Genomic DNA, 18,753 nt, shown 5'->3' with positions numbered 1-18,753 from the left:
CTCCGAAGAACATACAACTTCGTCTTCTCCCAAAATACTACCAGCCTTTATCTGTGATGCATCCCCAACCCTCCCAACAATCGCAAGCTTCTAACCCGGGGTGAGGAACCTATTTTCTTCCAAGGGCCATTTTGATATTTAGAGCCTCATTCACAGGCCATGCAAAATTACCAACTTAAAAATTAGCCTGCTATATTTGGTCAAACATTTAATTAACTCACCCCTAATGCCTTGGCCGGGACAGACCAATGATTTCCTGGGCCTTATATGATTTCCTGGGCCTTATATGGACAGCAGGCTGGACGTTCCCCACCCCTATTCTAAAGGGACTATATCTTACTCTTAGTGGTCTAATCAACTCAGTGGCTTTCCTGCAGTAGGAACTCAGGGCTGGTTGAACAAATTTTAAGTTACATTTGAACAAAACTCAGTTTTCATGATCTTTCCCACTTCCCAGAGTTTTTTTTATGTAGGTAATTTAAATGTATAGTCCCCCCTTCTCCTCAGTTTTGCTTTCCACAATTTCAGTTACCTATGGCTAACCTCAGTCCAATAATATCAAATGGAAAATTCCAGTAATAAACAATTTATAAGTTTTAAATTATGTGCCATTCTGAGTCACATGAGACAATCTCGCACCGTCCCTCTCCAGTGGGACAGGAATCAGCCCTTTGTCCAGTGTCTCCAGCCTGTACACACCATGTGACTTAGTCACTTAGATGCCACTCTGTTACCAGGAGGACTGTTGCATTATCTCAGTGCTTGTGTTCAATTAACCCTTATTTTACTTAACAGTGGTCTCCAAGAGCAAGAGTCCTGATGCTGGCATTTCGGATATACCAATGAGAAACCATAGGGTGCTGCCTTTAAGTGAAAAGGTGAAAGTTCTCAATAAGGAAATAAAAAATCATATGAGATTGCTATAAACTACAAGATGAAAACAAATCTACCCATAAGATTGTGAAGAGGAGTAAAGAAACCTCTTCTAGTTTTATTGTCACACCTCCCACTGTGAAAGTTACAGCCATGGTGTGTGATAAGTACATAGTTTAGATAGAAAAAGCATCACCTTTGTGGACAGGAGATAATGAATGGAAATTGATTGATGGCAATGTGTTGCAACACAATGCATGGAGCCTTTCCCCAAGTCTACAGCAAGGGATTCCCTGAAACAAGTGACTACATCCACACGACTTTTATTACAGTACATTATTACAGTTGTTCTATTTGATTATTAGTTATTGTTGTGCATCTCTAACTGTGCCTTACTTATAAATTAAACTTTATCATAGGTGTGTATGTATAGGAAAAAGCATATGGGATTCAGTACAGTTTGCAGCTTCTGGCATCTAGTGGGGGTCTTGGGATATATATTTTGTAGATTAGAGAGGACTACTGTATTTTATCGTTTCCTCTATTAATGGAGAAGAAGATATAATCTTTGACATCAGAACTTTACTGGGAGAAAAGTAAGCTGACTGGAGTGTGTGCCTATGGAATTCTTATCTATGTAGATGATGGAAGAATATATGGAACATTGTTTAATTAGCACAAGACATGGGATACTAGTTACAAACTACACAGTAATTCAGAGGTGGTCAAATTGTGTGGTTTAGGGAAGTCGAGGAAGGAATCGGGGTGCTTACTACTGAAGGAAGTCCGATGTTCTGGGGTTTCAGACTGCATACAATTCTAATTCTTCCTAAGTCAGTCTGGACTGGGGATCAGGCAGACACAGACCCTTGTTGCCAGTCGGCAGGCAGGAATGGATTTCTTAGAAGAAAGTGCAGACTCCTTTCTGCAATCTTAAGGATGAGGAAAAGGGTTGATGATTTTGGAAATAAGTCACTTGTTTCCTTGAATAATGAGCAGGGGATTTCAGAAAGTCAAGGGCTTAGTGGAGCTTTGCTTTGGGAAGGTACCAGGAGGGAACAGGTCAGACTCAGAGCATAGAGGAGAGGAAGTTATGAAAATATGGCACAGCATTGGGCTGGGGCAACAGGATTTTTGTTACTGCAACGTTGGACATGCTCCACCAGTGATGTCTTTGACATGTGTTGGTGTTTTGACATTTTGGAAAACACTAGAATTTTATATTCCTCTCACTTGCTTGCCTGGAAGGACATATCATGTAGAATATTGGGAAAGGATATTTGACATTACATTACGCACTTTTTCCTTCATGCCCTGATCAATTTATTTTTCTCCTGAAAGAATCTTAAGACTTATAATCACTGCAGAACTCACTGGGTATGGGTGCACGGAAGCAAGCAGATTTAGAAAACGGGTCTGGAAAGTCAAGGAGAAACCCCTGCAGCAATGGAAATTTTGGTTTTTCTTAAAACATCCATGATATATTCCCTTCAGGTTTCTGTGTTTATGTGGAAGAGAGAAACAGAAAGATATTGTTTTGACTAGTGTTGGCAAACTGACGAAAGCTATTTTCTGTCTGAAATGTTTTTCCTTTCCCTGTAAAGGGTGCAGAAATGCATTCCTTGACTGGTTTAAAATGTGGAGCTATGCATTGACCTAGCACTCATCGCTCAATTGCCAGCCTCATCCAGCCTGAATTGTAATCTATGGCCCCAGGCATTGATGGGACTGCCCAGCCTTAAATCCAGTGAGCAGCTAAGTGTGGGATAAACACCATGACTTCAGCTGAGGCATTGCAGCTTTCACCTGGTGAAAGAAAAGGGCTCTCCTACCTCATTTAGTGAACTTTCCCCAGGAAAGAGTTTCTTATTCTGTCCACATAGTCCATGTTTATTGCCTAATTTATGTTCTTGTTGTAATGGTTATTAACACCATTGATTGCTAATTAGAACTATTCCCAATAATTGAAAAAAGTAACATGGGTTTAATTTTTTATTTATGTTTTATTTTCTAGCGATATCATTCTTGCTGAATTTGGCCTTTTTCTTATGACTACGTAATTATCACAAAGAGCAGATCAACATTATTGAAGCAAGGAAGCAAAAAAAAATAGTATCCAACATTTTGGACTAGTGCTATTTCATTCCTTATATGTCTTTTCGAAAGGGGCTGAAGTGTTTTCTAAGAACAAGTCCCACTTCCCTCAGATTCTCCCTGGACATATTATGGTGCAATTTTCATTGAACTTGAAGTAGTTGAAGTGATTAGTCATACGTATTACTTTTCCTGGACTTCGTTGCTTGGGAACGGTAGAAGTGGACCCTGACTTTTTCTAATCCTATTTTCTTTGTGGCATAGCGTTTGAAAACCATTTCCCCAGCCTTTTAGAATACATCCGGCAAATTTTTCCTTCAAAACTAAATGAATAGTTATACATGTCTTTCTATTAGTGAGACTCTGCAAAAGATAACTGAAGCATTTCATATGGAGTAACCACTCATTTGGAATTACTCACCATTGAGCAGATGTCAGGAGAATTTGCAATATATTAAACAGCCATGCCTGGTGAAGTCATTGTTGTAATTAGGTTGAAACTAATGCAGAATTCTTTAAAAATATTATTTCCATGAAGATAGCAGCTTATTTTTAAAATGACTTAACGGAACCTGCTGTTGTTTGGATTATTGCATTTTTGGGGAGTGTGTGTGTGTGTGTGTGTGTGTGAGAGAGAGAGAGAGAGAGAGAGAGAGAGAGAGAGAGAGGAAGATGGAGGTGAAAGAGAAAGAACATTTTAAGAAACTTCAATAATAAGTCCCAGAATAGGGAGTTGTTTTATTCATCCATTATTTGAGGGAACATTTCCAATATTTTGAAGATATATCCCTAATATGTAGAGAGAAAAGAGTGGCTTAAAGGGTCAGTAGTTCTCATTTAGGATGGGATTTTTATTATTATTCTATAAACAAAAAGAATGTAACATAATATTTAGACCTTTTTCCATAGTGAGATATTGTAGTTAAAATTTTTACAACTAAGTTCAAATAATTTTTTAGAGGAACTAAAGCACCTAGAATTATTTATCATGCTGAAAGAATGGGTATTAGTATTAGCACCCCCAAAAGACCTTTAAAAGATACAAAATAGGTGACATAAATTCTTTAATAGCCTCATAAAAAGCCTCAAGGCGGACAAAAGAGCACATGAAAATAATTGTTCTACCATGGTTTCATAACCCATGCAAATTTGTTCCTTATGCTATTTGTTCCATGGTATTCTAATATAATGATGGAAATATACCTAGTTTATGCTACTGATGGAATGAGGTCAGCAGGATGAGTTAGCTTCCAATTGGTCCCACTGTTTTTCTTTATCAGTCAGGATGGACCAGGTATTGATGTAGAAAAGAGAGAAAGAAAAAAAGGATAGATGGATGGGTGGATGGATGGATGGAAGGAAAGAAGGAAGGAAGGAAGGAAGGAAGGAAGGAAGGAAGGAAGGAAGGAAGGAAGGAAGGAGAGAGAGAAGAAGAAGAAGAAGAAGAAGAAGAAGAAGAAGAAGAAGAAGAGAAGAGAAGAGAAGAGAAGAGAAGAGAAGAGAAGAAAGAAAAAAAGAAAGAAAGACTCAAAATGTCAGTGAACTAACTGAGCAGAGTTTTATTTCTCAATTACATTACATGTCTCCGATGGACTGGCATGGGGCCTCTGCCCAATATTATGTCATGGAAACCCACACAGATGGGGACTTCTTGTCACAGATCTCCACATCACCTCTAGAGGGGAAATGAAGGGTCACCATTTGTTCTTTGAAATCTTCTGCCTTTAAGTTACTAATGTCACTTGTACACTCATCTCATGACCAGAGCAAGTGATAGGAGTACATCCATTGTCAAAAGAGTCAGGGAGGCTATCCTTACCTTGTTCCAATGAAGAGAAAAATCAAAATAACTGTGACTAAGCTAATGTCAATCAGAATGACCCTCAATGATTAGAGTGTTGCCAGGAGGGAAAGAGTTAGAGTAAATTCATTACTATTATTGAAAAGAAGTTCAAAGTAAATGTCCTGCTAATTAATGAAGTCAGGTTTGAAGAAGGAATTCACAAATGCATATTTTGAATAATTGAAAAATGAGAACCTTTTCTTTAATCATGAATTTGTGCTAGTTGAATGATAAATTGCAAGTGATTACACCCACCACTTATGAAGCTATTAAATTATAAGCCTTCAGCATGGTTGGCAACAAAAGAAAGCTGGTTATTGTGAAGGTCAGGTACAGCTTTCTCATAGGAGGAGCAAAAATAGGTGTTGAAATTTAAATGGTGAGAGACAGGCTTGTAACGAGGACAAGAGCAGCTTTGGGGCACTCTTAGGGATTTTTACAGGAGAAAAGGATGAGGGAAGGAGGGGAAGAATATTGGCTTTCTTTTTATTCATAAGAAGAGGTAAGAGGTCATCAGTCAAGAAGGGATGGATGACATATTCATGTTTATAAAGCATCCATTAATCAAAATTCTCTCCCTTTCTTTTTCTTCCTGCCCTCCCTCCCTCCCTCTATCCTTCCCTCCCTCCTTCTTCTCCTTCCTTCACAATATAACAAATACTTACCAGCCTACTTTCTAGATTCAGGATATAGAATTGGCAATCCTGTCTATATGGTGCTTACATTCTAATATGTATGATGGTGATAAAAGTATGTGGAAAACATAAAGCAGATTAAGAAAATACACAGTCTTGCCAAGCACTACTTTATATGAGCCATTTAGGGAAGATTTCTCTAGAGGCATAACATTTAAGGAGAGAGAATATAGTGAGGAAGCAAGCCTTAAAATGACATGAAGAATAGCTCAGACAGAGGAAACAGTAAGTGCAAAGGCCCCGGGGTAGAACTGTGTCATTATTCTATCCAGTACTGAATTTTCAAAGGTGAATGCTAACTTATAGGGCTTGTCATAACATCTGGACCACAGTACTTGTTCAATGAATATTTGGGGGATGAATGGATGAACATATGAATAAATACAGACCCCATCCTCAAGGAATTCACAATGTAGTAAGCAACAGAGGCCTTACTAAAAATAACTTTCCTTGGTAACAATGCTGTCACATTCGGTACTATGACATTTAGTACTGCTATACATCAGGCACAGTGCTAGGGTCTTTACATAAATGATCTGACTTAATTTAGAAAGCACTGTCATGGGCATATACTGTCCTATTGTTCCCATTATATGACCAGAAAATCAAGAGAGGTACCATGGTGTGATTGTTAATCATTTGGACTCTGGAGCCAGGTTGCCTGGATTTGAGTCATAGCTCTTTCACTTGTCAATTCTGTGACTTTAACCAAGTTGCTTAACTTCTCTGTGCCTGGGTTTCCCCGCCGGTAAAAATTAAATGGATTTAACCCATTCAGAAGGTTAATGTGAAGTGCTTAGAGCAGTACCTGGCACCGTAGAGATCTTCTTGTGATCATTGTCATAGTCATCATCACTTTCAAATCTCTGTGGGAACTAACTGCTTGAGAATGTCACAGAGGGTTTCACAGATGGGATGTTTGAGCTGAGATACGAATGGAAACGTAGGGATTCTAAAAGGGTAAAATCACTTATTCAAATGGTGGGTATGTGTTTCATAATTATTTTTTCAGGAAGTTTTAAAAGCATATATTTGGTGGTAAAATGTCTTTTGCTGAATATCAGATTATTCTAATATGTTCCCTCTTGTTCCCCGAAATGCTGCTGGGCATACAACTTGTAGATATGAGAATTGAATCAGTGTCATTTTCTATCTTATGAGATAAAAATAGAGGACACTTTAGCTTTTATTTTCATTTAAAAAATGATGTCATGTGCAGCTAGTCAAATTGAAAAGATAGCTATACAGTTAAAATGAAAATTCACTGAGGCTATTTGATTTGACTGTGTAGAGTTGTGTGTAGATGCATGTGTACATTTGTGTTAGTTTGTCTTTTATGTATTCTGTTACTGAATTGCAATTGTAATACCTTCTTTAAAAGGCATAACAAATTAGACCTGGATGGCCAGCTAGTGTGACTCACTGGTTGAGTGTTGACCCATGCACCAAGAGGTCATGTGTTTGATTCCTGGTCAGGGCACATACCTGGATTGTGGGCTCTACCCCCAGTAGGGGCCTACCAGGAGGCAGCCAATCAATGTTTCTCTCTCCTTGATGTTTCTCTTTCTCTCTCTCTCTCTCTCTCTCTCTCTCTCAAAAGTCAATGAAAACATATTTTTTTAAAAATAGACCTGGAATATTCCCAGGATTTATATGAAAGGAAAGAATAGAACATTTTTTACACATATTAAATTTTACATGTCTTCTCAGCATCTTAATCAATTTTTTTCTTTGGCGATACCTGAAATACGTGAGGAGCTCGTCACCGAATGAAGTTGAGACTTACTTCCCAGGTCAGCTCCTGAGGCAGTCCAGGCTTGTTTGGCATTGTTGGCATGATCAATTCATGAGTTGTGTCTGAAATTTAATCCAATAATAAAAATTAAAAAGATGTGATGATGGCAACAGAAAGCTCAAATCTGATGCGGCAACCAGGTGAATATTTATCTGCATGCTGAGCTCCTAAAAATTAAAATTGCATGCTTATTCACATAAAATTTGATGGAGAAAAAAATGCCTGAAAAGGTAAGAAAACAAAATCTATCACTCTTTCTCTTTTAATATTAAATTATGCAAGTGGATGATTACAGAATGCGAGAACTGGTGGTGACTGGAAATGAACACTGCGAGGAGGTTGGATCACCAGGAAGTTTATATACTAGAATTCAGTATCTATTTTGAGAATGTAGGATATTGTTTCTACTTATAATTACATAAATTAAATGACTATACCTACAAACAGTCATTTTATGTTAGGAACAATTTTCCTGTGGTATAAATTGGCAATTCTGTTTCTGGCCTTAGCTCTGGGCTCACACGGAAGGCCGTTGTAAACATGATTTATTATTTACATAAATTGGTTCTCTCTTCTCTCTAATGAACATTTCTTCGCAGTTGTGTGAATTCAGACTTGATTATGAATGGCAAAGTTACAGCAAGTAAGATGGGAAATCTAAGTCTTTTAACGTTTGGATTTCTTTTTATAAAGTAACTCCTAAGGATTGCGTTGGAGGTGTCTTTTTTGTTTGTTGTTTTTGCTTGTTTTGTTTTTGTATTAAAACCTCATAATTCACTATGGTTTCAGCAATTGTACTTTTTCAGAGCCATTTCAGGAATGCAATGACACATATTTATGTATTTTGTATTAGAAAGGAAGTATGGTACTGATTTATATTGTGAAATGTATAATTTCAGGAAGTCATATAATTCCTGGCCAGGTTTATGCTCTGTCCTCTGTAGCTTTGATAGGCTGGTTTTGAATGTTGCTCTACAGCCCCTAAGAAGTAAGATATGAAATATTTGACTATGACATTATTTTTATAACAAAAACAAAAACAACAAACACACAAGTTGTTCATTGAAAATGAGTGGCTTCTTCATTCTCACCCTCTGTGGTTCACACAATGTCCTCCTTATCATGAGATCATAGTTGGGCAAGATGGAATTTCCTTGTTTAAATTTTCTCATCGGTTTTTCCCACACACAGTTTACAAGGACTAGCACGTCAGGAAGTGTACTGTCATTATAATTCACATGTCTTTGCAAATATACAGTACGCACATAAAATCAAGGTCAGTGATGGATGTATTTAAATGCTTATGAAACATAAACACCAATGTATAATATTATTTCATTTTATAAAGTAATGGCTTGATTTTATGTGGTGAGTGCTATAAATTCTTATGATAAGGATATTATTTCTAACAGTATTTGGGGACTCAAGTCTAATTAATAAAAATATTAGAACAATTCCTGGAACATAATAAGTGTTTAATAAGGAAAGAAAATAATAGAGGGGCTCAGCAGCTAGAATGTCCAGGTCCTATGGTGGCTTCTTACTTTGTAGATGCTTCACTTCAGGCAACTTCAAAGCCTGCAGTGGTTCTCAACCTTCTGGCCCTTTAAATACAGTTCCTCATGTTGTGACCCAACCATAAAATTATTTTCGTTGCTACTTCATAACTGTAATGTTGCTACTGTTATGAATCATAATGTAAATATCTGATATGCAGGATGGTCTTAGGCAACCCCTGTGAAAGGGTCGTTCGACCGCCAAAGGGGTCACGACCCACAGGTTGAGAACCGCTGCCTAAGGTCTCAGTTTCATGATCTATAAAATGGAATTGTTTTGATTAAATGAGATAAAGCAATTATCACATCAGTAATGTATGCTTAATCATTTTCCAAATATTTTTCTAATCACTTTTAGTGCATGTAAAATTTTCATTAAATGTGCAGTATGGTTTAGCTAAGAATTTTACCTATGAATGAAGACTGTTCATCTTACACTTCAATACTATAGTTTACATTGCACACAAATTATTTTTCTTAGACTTTAAAGGCACATACAAATTTTCAACATGCATTTATCAGATGAGCACCTATTATGCTGCTTGTCACTGGCCTCAGAACTAGGGTTACATAGCTAAGGATTCTTCTAGAATGACAGACAGACAAACAGCATGTGCTACAGTGTGATGATGCTTTAATTTTGAGGGGGATGCTGTGGAAGGGACAATTCTGCAAAGAGAGAGGGAGGAAAAAACTGAAGGAAGAAATGAATGAGTGGACACCATAAGGTTTTCTGTAGGTGTTGGAATTTGAGTTGGATTTTTGTGGTAGGCAGAATTTCCAGGAATCAACTCCAAGAACTAATCAAATAAGTCCTGAAGAGCAGAGAACTTTCCCTAGCTCCTGGCAGAAGAAGCAAGCAGAAGAGCACAGCAGAGAGAATTGAAATACACTTTGTTGTTGGTTAGAAGGTGTGAATGCCTAAAGGAGCCCAGGGATCTGTCTGGCTAAAAGTCAGTGCTACAATAACAAGGGACTGAATTCTGCCCAGAGCTGGAATGAGGTTGTGAGTAGTTTCTTTATCAGAGGTCCTTCAGGCAAGACCCCAGCATGGCCACTACCCTGGTTTTGGTATTGTGAGGGCTGGAGCTGAGAACCTAGCCAAACCCACATGGATGTCTGACCTACAGAAACTGGGACATAATGTATGGGTGCTGTTTGAACCATTCAGTTTGTGTCGATTTGTTACACAGCAACAGAAAATTAACATAATTTTGGAGGATGTGTTTTACAGATTTAGGCAGGAGAAGAAAAAGAAATGGGGAGGCCAGTTAAAAGAAAGCTTGTGGGAAAATATAACAGGGACGTCAAAAAGGCACAGAAAAATGCAGAAAATCCTGGCACATTACACCAGCCTTAGGGAGAGCAATTATCAATATACTCAGAGCTCTGGAACTGCAGATAAGCATGTAGTGTGACATCAACAGCAGTTATTCATGGTCTGGAGTGGTTGAATAATAAAATGGCTAACATTCATTAGAAGTAAAAATTCTTATTCAGTCATAGATATTCTAAGGATCATGTTTGTCTAAGGAGGTTTCATTTTGGAGAAGTGAGAATAATGTCCATTGAATAAAAGATTAGTAAAGTTGGTTCAAATTAAATATATGAGAGTAATTTCAAACTTAGGAAGAGGAAATAATGTACACTAAAATTTATGATAAATTAAAATCACAGGAAGAAGATGAAGGCAAGTTGGAAGGGAGTACTTTTTTTGTAGTGAGACTTTAGTATGGAGAAATTTAGTCATATAATATTTTAAATAATATGCTTAGTTTCCGTATGTTTCACTTTGCACTTGGTAATTAAGTTTCTCCAATGATGGGAGAAAATGCATTTTAATAAAAATAGATTTTTCTGAGTTAGAGGATATACTTGCTTTACTAGGGTAAACTCAAATCAATATATTTTTTGCCACATATAACTTTTAATTTCTCATATCTTTTTAAAAATATGAGACATATTTACTATAACTCCCTACCTGCTTCTTTACTAAATGCTATTTTGAAAAGACAAGGACTGCTCTTCCCTGATGTATTTTTTTTTATAAAACAGTCTCTCATATCTCATTAGGAGTAAATGCTTTAAAATTCTCAAGTGACTAAACAGGATTTAAATTATTCCTATATTATTATGCCAGTCATCTAGGTCTCTGACATCAAAATATTTATTTAAAATGTGCACAATTTAATTAAAATGATGAATCCCCCAATCTCTCTGTCTATAAATTCTGAAAATTATAAAAGAGCACGATTAACCACTGACTCGGTTAATAGTACACGGTGTAATGTGTGTAAATGATAATTTACAGTAAGTGAATGCAGTATATTCTAAAAAAAGAAACAAAGATGGATGAAAATAAACCATTTTTTTCTACCCCATGTTTACTTGAAAGTTGAGCACACCTTTTCACACAGGCAAATAGAGACAGTAAACAGATTCCTTTTTAAAAACAAAATATAACAAAATATATTTGTATTGATTTCAGAGAAGAAGGGAGAGGGGGAAAAGATAGAAACATCAATGATGACAGCTGCCTCCTGCACACCCACTACTGGAGATTGAGCCCACAACCCAGGCATGTGGCATGTGCTGTTGACCTGAATCAAACCTGGGACCCTTGAGTGATCTATCCACTGAGCCAAACCAGCTAAGGCAACAAATTCCTTTAAATAAGCTAACAATAGTGAAAGGAAGATAATTATGTCTTCCATCAAGCAATGTCTAAACAAAGGCAAGCATCAGAGGTAGAACAGTGTAAAAGAGAAGTGAAATCAAACGTATTTTTCTTTCCCTTTAAGTCTTATCTCCACATTTTCCTATGGAAAATCGGATTGTATGGGGGAAATGGAGTAATAGTTCACTCTGCCTTCACTTTGTCTTCCTGAAGACACAAGTTAATTCAAAATAAAGGGTTTTGGGGTTTTTAAGCAAAGTTGTATGTCTGCTTTTCTTTTCAACAGAACGATAATAAAACTAGATTTCCAATTAGAACATTAATTAATGTTGTCTCTCTTTATCTTGGTGGTTTAATTGGTAATGCCACACTCTGACATTAACTCTCCAAGACTTTCTAATTATGCTTGTGGTCAGAAATGTTTAATTGGTTTCTGTTCTGACCTTTCCATAGATGTCCTGACCCTTTCTTTAGTAAAACTTTCTTGGTTTATTTATTTAATAAGGTTGAGAAATCTTGCTTAGTGTATGTGTTTCATAAATAATGTTTGCCCGTTGTTTACAGACTTGATCTAGAATAACACTGGGAAATTCACAGAACGAAGTTGTATGGCTTCATGATGCTAGAAATAGGAATTATAATCCCATCAAGCAATGTCTAAACAAAGGCAAGCATCAGAGGTAGAACAGTATAAAAGAGAAGTGAAATCAAACGTATTTTTCCTTCCCTTTAAGTTTTATCCCCTCATTTTCCTATGGAAAATCGGATTGTTTGGGGGAAATGGAGAAACAGTTCACTCTGTCTTCACTTTATCCAGGCATGGAAATTGTTGTCTGTTGTCTAATCTTCTATGGCTACCATAAGTATGACAATTTCATGAGAAGCGGCCAGATTTGTGGTATTCCACATATACCACTGCTAAATTTTCTAAATTCTGCCATTTAATTGATTGTGTTTCAAGTAAACTGGGAAGTTAAAGAACACTTTTTACTTATAAACCAGTTGAAAATTATTATTTATATCATGAATAATATGGGCCAGGCATAAAGATACAAATAAGAATGAAATGTAAGTGGGAAGAGGGCTCAACACAGGGACAATGGCGGCTGACCCTCCAGTCCTCACCCTGAGGCCACACAACTCAGTTTCTCTCTGTAGGTCCCTGGTGCTCCCTGGGCCGCTGTCCCTCACTGGAGCCTGGCTGGTTTTGATGATCCTATTGAACGCTGATAGAGATTAAGATGATGACAATATAAAATCAAAAGCAGGTTGAGAAACTATGCTACTAAAAACCCAGGTTACCTTTCATGGAAAAGAAAGGATGAGCCAGAGAGCAGAATCCAGATCCAATGAGAAGTCATCCCAGGAAAACTGTCTAATCAAAGAACTTGGCACATTTTCATGGTTGGGTTTCCTAATTGCTCCATCGTGATCTGTGTATACTTGTTGTCGCCACTCCTTTAGAACAGGAATGTCTCTCGTGGTTTTCCTATGCCTGTCCCACCACTCTCTGTTATGTGGGGAGCAGAAAACTTGACTTTTTACGTCGTAGGTCTTTAGACCAAGAGGACTGTACTCGAGGAGCTGTATGTAAGAAGCACCACCCATGACTGGGCTTGATTTACATGAAATTCTGGACTTTGAGCCAAAGAGATTTTGTAATGGGATGAGGTTTGGTAATGGGATGAGGGTATGCGCTGGCTTTGGGAGAGGATGGGTACATTTTGCACTGAAAGAGATATGAACCACTGGGGGCCAGAGGCTGCCTGTGGTAGCCAGCTTTCTATAGGGCCCCAGTGATTCTTTTTCCTGGAATTCACAGCCTCATATAGTCCCCTCCCTCTATATACCAGGTCTGTGTGACCAATATGATATAGCAGCAATAAAGTTATATTACTTCCATGAGGACAGAAATTGTTGTCTGGTGACATTGGTTAACATCTGTCTTTGACACCACATTGTATATTCCATGTGGGCAGCAGCCTTAGGTTTTGTTTTCTGGTTTACCAAATGTTTAGCACTATGCCTGGTGCATTTACACACATACCCAAGTGAGTACCTATAAATAAATGTAAACATTTTTATATGGGATCTTACCATGCATAATAAAAGTTGTCTTTTTACATATATATATATATATATATATATATATATATATATATATCATGTTACATACATATATACATTCCCATAAATGTAATTTTAATGGCCATATTATTTTGGGGGGCTATGCCCATTCTTTAATTTGTTAGTGTAATCAAAAAGTTCTTCAAGAAAGACATCATAGTTTCATGTTGCATATTTAATTATTATTTTTAAAATATTTTATTGATTTCAGAGAGGAATGGAGAGGGAGAGAGAGATAGAAACATCAATGATGAGAGAAAAATCATTGAACGGCTGCCTCCTGCATGCCCCAGACTGGGGATTGAGCACCCAACCTGGGCATGTGCCCTGATTGGGAATTGAACTATGAGTTCCTGGTTCATAGGTCAACACTCAACTACTGAGCCATGCCAGTCAGGCTATTTTCTAATAACAAATCCTTAGAATTAGAATTGATGAGTAAAAGTGTGTTGGTTCACAAATGTAGTGCAGATATTCTACTGAGGAAGAAATTGCGGCAGTCACTCGTGTCTAGCTATAGATAAAATGTAGTGAATTTGTTTTCCTTTGAATACACTGGTGCAGTGAGGGGACCTGAAGGAAAGAGTGTTTGGATTAGGAGCAGGTTTTGATAATTCCCCTACCTTCTCATCAGGCAAAAGGTATCTTTGGATAAAAAGAAGGAAGCATTAAAGACACACAGGCTGGAGAGAGGGATGGGGGATGGAGAAATTGCAGAAAAGGCACTGCTGAAGAAGGCAGAAGATAGACTGTACCTTGCAGTTTTGCAAGAGTCTGACGTTGCTTTCATCTAGACCTGTTTCTCAGTGTCTCTGTTTAGACATATATGGGAAGAGTCAGCGTTTGCAGTGAGACCTTGTGGATTTCTTGTATCTGTTAATTCAAGTGTCATCAGCATCATCACTAGAATCACTAGAGTCAGGGAAAGATGAGACCACATATTCTAGAACCTGAGCACCAGGCAGACTCTTTCAGGGCCGTAGGTTCCATCCTCGGGATCTCTTCAGCCTCGTCCCCATTCGCTTCTCTTTAAAGAAAAAAGCTGTACTTGTCTAGCAATGGGTATTTATGCTCAAAGATTTAGCAAATAGTATTTTCAGGCACTGAATTATTTGCATTGGTGCCTGAGAAATGTGTGGCTGTAATCACAGCTGAGACTATTGAGTAAGGGCCTTGAGTGCTGTGCCACACAATGCCGTTTGGGGCCTGAGGACCCTGGCAATTGAATTTATCTTATGGACACCTCTTATGGCTGTTCTATGTCAGGACAAGTCTAATGAGCATTGTCTATCGTTGGATCATCGTCTTCAGAGACTTTTGCGGGGGGAGCATTTGTGAACTAGACTTGGAGTATTTGGGTTGGAGGCCATACAGTACCACAGGTGGAGATCACACTTGTATTCTTGGGCATAGAGGCTCGCATTCCAGATGTTTCTGCATAGTGTTAATGTCTGGGTTATCCTTTCAAGTTGTTTAAAGGTCTGAGAGGGAGAAGTTTAGCCAAGGACCCATGTTACTGTGTCTGCCCCTGGAAAACTCGACTTTGCATTGAAACCTTAATATTTAGAAGGCGTAGAGAGAGAGTCTGAGGTTATGGGGTTACGGACAGAGTCTCTTTCCTGAAGCAGCTGCCACACTTATTTGGCCTAAGTGAATTCTTCCTAAAATGTGCTTCCCCAAGTGGCTACTTGTACTGCTTATGTAGTTGGCTAATTTTAAATTGATGTCAGCATTTGCTGCTAAGTTGATTTGGAAAGCTCTCTAATTTAACTCTTCATATTTATTGCTGTCCCCTGATGTTGATGGTGATACTTTACACTGTAGCTTCTGATTTAACAATGTCATTTAAGTGAATTGCTTTTTGAGGGAGAGTGAAAGAGAGAGGGCATGAGCTCATCAGGTATGGTTCAATTGTAGTTTTATTTCATATTCTTCTGAGCATTGCATCTGGGAGCTAAATAATCGTCTAATCTGCTGCCATTTGATTTACACCTTCCTAAAAACAGTTTCATGGCCCGTTTTACTAAAGATAATATTTCTTCCCTAGACCCACCAGGCCCTCCAGGCCCTGGGACCTCTTTACATTTTCTCCATTCCTGTATCAGAACCACGTGGGCTTTGTTCAGTTCTTAGAACTTGCACCGATTCCTCTCACCGGGGTCTTTACACATACTTTTTCTCTGCCCAGAACAGAAAGTGTTTTTCTTCCTTCCTCCTCTAGTCACTCCCACCTGCCCTATGGATTTCAGCACAATCAGCATTTACTGGAAGAATTCCATTCTGAGTCCTAGCCTATAAGCCCATCCATCACTGATGTGATTTTAGTTGTCAATTACAGTTAGGCACTGCCTAATGACGTGTCAGTCAATGACAGACTGCATATCCAGCTGTGGTCCCGTAAGATTGTAATGGAATTAAAAAATTCTTATTGCCTAGTGATGTCTTTGCCATCATAATGTCGTAGCACAACCCATTCCTCACGGTTACGGTGATGCTGGTGTAAACAAAACCACTGCACTGCCAGTTGTATAAATTATAGCATGTATAATTATGTACAGTACATAATACTTGATAATAGTAACAAATGGCTGTTCCTAGTTTATGTACGTACTATACTATTTATCATTATTTGTGTGTGTTTTCTACTTATGAAAACTGGTTTGCTATAAAACAGCATGCCACGTTACTCTGGCGGCACCCTCATATATCTTGTGTTTATCTAGTCTCTGATTGCATTTTGCCTTGTGCTTGATTTAATCTTGTGTTTTATAAATTTAGTGTAGCCTAAGTGTACAGTGTTTATAAAGCAACCCGGTAATGCCCTAGGCCTTCACAGGCACTCACCACTCACTCACTGCCTCACCCAGAGCAACTTCCAGTCCTGCAGCTCCATTCACGGCACGTGCCCTCTGGTCCACATGTACCTTTTTTTATCTTTTATATGCACCTTCTTTAAGTTTGATGCACAAATACCATTTTTTTCCAATTACCTCCTGTGTTTAGTACAATAACAATCTGTACAGGCTTGTAGCCTAGGAGCAATAGGCTACTCTATCTAGGTTTGGGTAAGTGCACTCTATGATGGTCACACAATGATGAAATTGCTTATCCCTGTTGTTAAGGCAGCACACGACTGCATAATTTTACATTTTTAGGATGATTTGGCTAATATCTTAATTTCCAACTAAAATGTAGAAACCCTGTCAGTTTTGTTTACCATGGATCTCAATGGCATACAACCATGATTGGTAGAGAATAGGTGCTAAATTATTTTTTGGTAAATATCATATTTGAACATTCTTAGAATCTTATGTCCCTTCATTAGTTTGTCTTATCCTGAATAAATTTTTTTATTATTCATGCTAGTACCAAACTGATTCTGTTCCTTCCAGAAACTGAAGAATGACTTACTAGATTACTTATTAGACCTTTAAGATTGTATGAAATCAAGTGACAAGGGTTGACATGGTGAAGTTGGGGATCAGATAAACACAATTCCAAATCCTTGCTTTGCAACTCAGCTCCCCAGCTTTGTGACTTTTGCAATAGATTTTAACCTCTCTGAGCCTCGTTTCCCCACCAAGTAAAACGGCATTGAAATCCTCACCTCAGAAATGTAGTAATACCTATCAAAATTTAAAATGTTACTCATTTTAACCAAGCAGTGTCACTTGCAAGTATAATATTCAAAGAAGTACAATTATTAATAGTGAAAAACTAGAAACTAAATTTTGAGAAAACTGGTCAAGTGAATAATACAGTCTCTATTCAGTGGAAAACTATACAGCCAATAAAAGAATGCAAATGACTTAGATGTGGAAATTAGCAATGGGAAAATGAATTTGATATGGGGAATGCAAATAAAATAGTTATGGAGAAATGTCCAAGACACAGTGTGAAATAAAATGTTTCAAAAGACTGAAAAAAAAAAGCCAAGACACATGAATAGAAGATTTCTGAAAGGTACCCAAAGCACAGGGAATAGTGGTTACCTCCTTATGTGTGAATAGCAGTAGTGTTTACTTTTTTTCATTTTATAGTTTACTTTTTTCCATTTTTCAAAGTCACCTACTGCTTACATACTTTAAAAAATCTCATAAACTATAATAGTATCCTCTTAGGTTGCTGTGAGAATAAGACCCTATGGCAGTGGTTCTCAACCTTCCTAATGCCGCGATCCTTTAATACAGTTCCTCATGTTGTGGTGACCCCCCAATTTCATTCTCACAAATTGAACATAATTAAAGCATAGTGATTAATCACAAAAACAATATGTGATTATATATGTGTTTTCCGATGGTCTTAGGTGACCCCTGTGAAAGGGTCGTTCAACTCCCAAAGGGGTCGCAACCCACAGGTTGAGAACCGCTGCCCTATGGGAACATGTTTGGAACATACGGAAGAGTTAATTGGTCTCTGTAAAAGTGGGGAGCAGCCATGATGTGCACTGGAAAAGGGTTTCCCAGTTTGGAAGATTATCACCAAAGTTTCAGCTGCTCCCTGACAGCCCAGTAACCATTAGCCGTGGTCTGTAGCCTGGAATATAACAGCAGGTCCTGATCAACTGGTAAGGTCTGCCCCAGCCTTTCCTCATTCCAGGGGGTAAAAAGTCTCTAGGCGAGGTCTCTCTGTCAAATATGATCCCAACAAACATATTTCATGATAAAGTTGCCGAAGTTATTTTTTAGAGGACAATTCCTAGTTGCTTTCTTACTAAAGTTGTATAATTTCTTTATAAAAAATTAAAAGATACAGAAATGTTAATGGCAAAAAGGGAAGGTAACATGAGTGCTTGAAACAAGTATTTGGGGCATTGAACAGATTGTGTTAAAAGAGATCCATTTTGGGGGGCTCATGAAGCGTTCTGTCTTTATTGCCAGGTCAGCGTTAGTGGTTGAATTATGTGTCTGTGTTTCACATCTGTCCTGTGGAGGCCTTTTAGTCTCTTCAAAGCATATTACTTCCCTACCACATAATTCGTGGTCCCTTATTTGCTGCTTGAACCTGGGTTCCTTTTTCTCATCCTTGGGGGTATATAAAAATGCCTTTCACTGGGACTCTCCTTTTTTGTTGAGCTCTACCATTGAACATGA

This window comes from Myotis lucifugus, unplaced genomic scaffold, assembly GCF_000147115.1.
Source record: "Myotis lucifugus unplaced genomic scaffold, Myoluc2.0 scaffold_506, whole genome shotgun sequence".
In the NCBI taxonomy this organism is placed as follows: domain Eukaryota; kingdom Metazoa; phylum Chordata; class Mammalia; order Chiroptera; family Vespertilionidae; genus Myotis; species Myotis lucifugus.
This window is presented reverse-complemented; position numbering follows the sequence as displayed.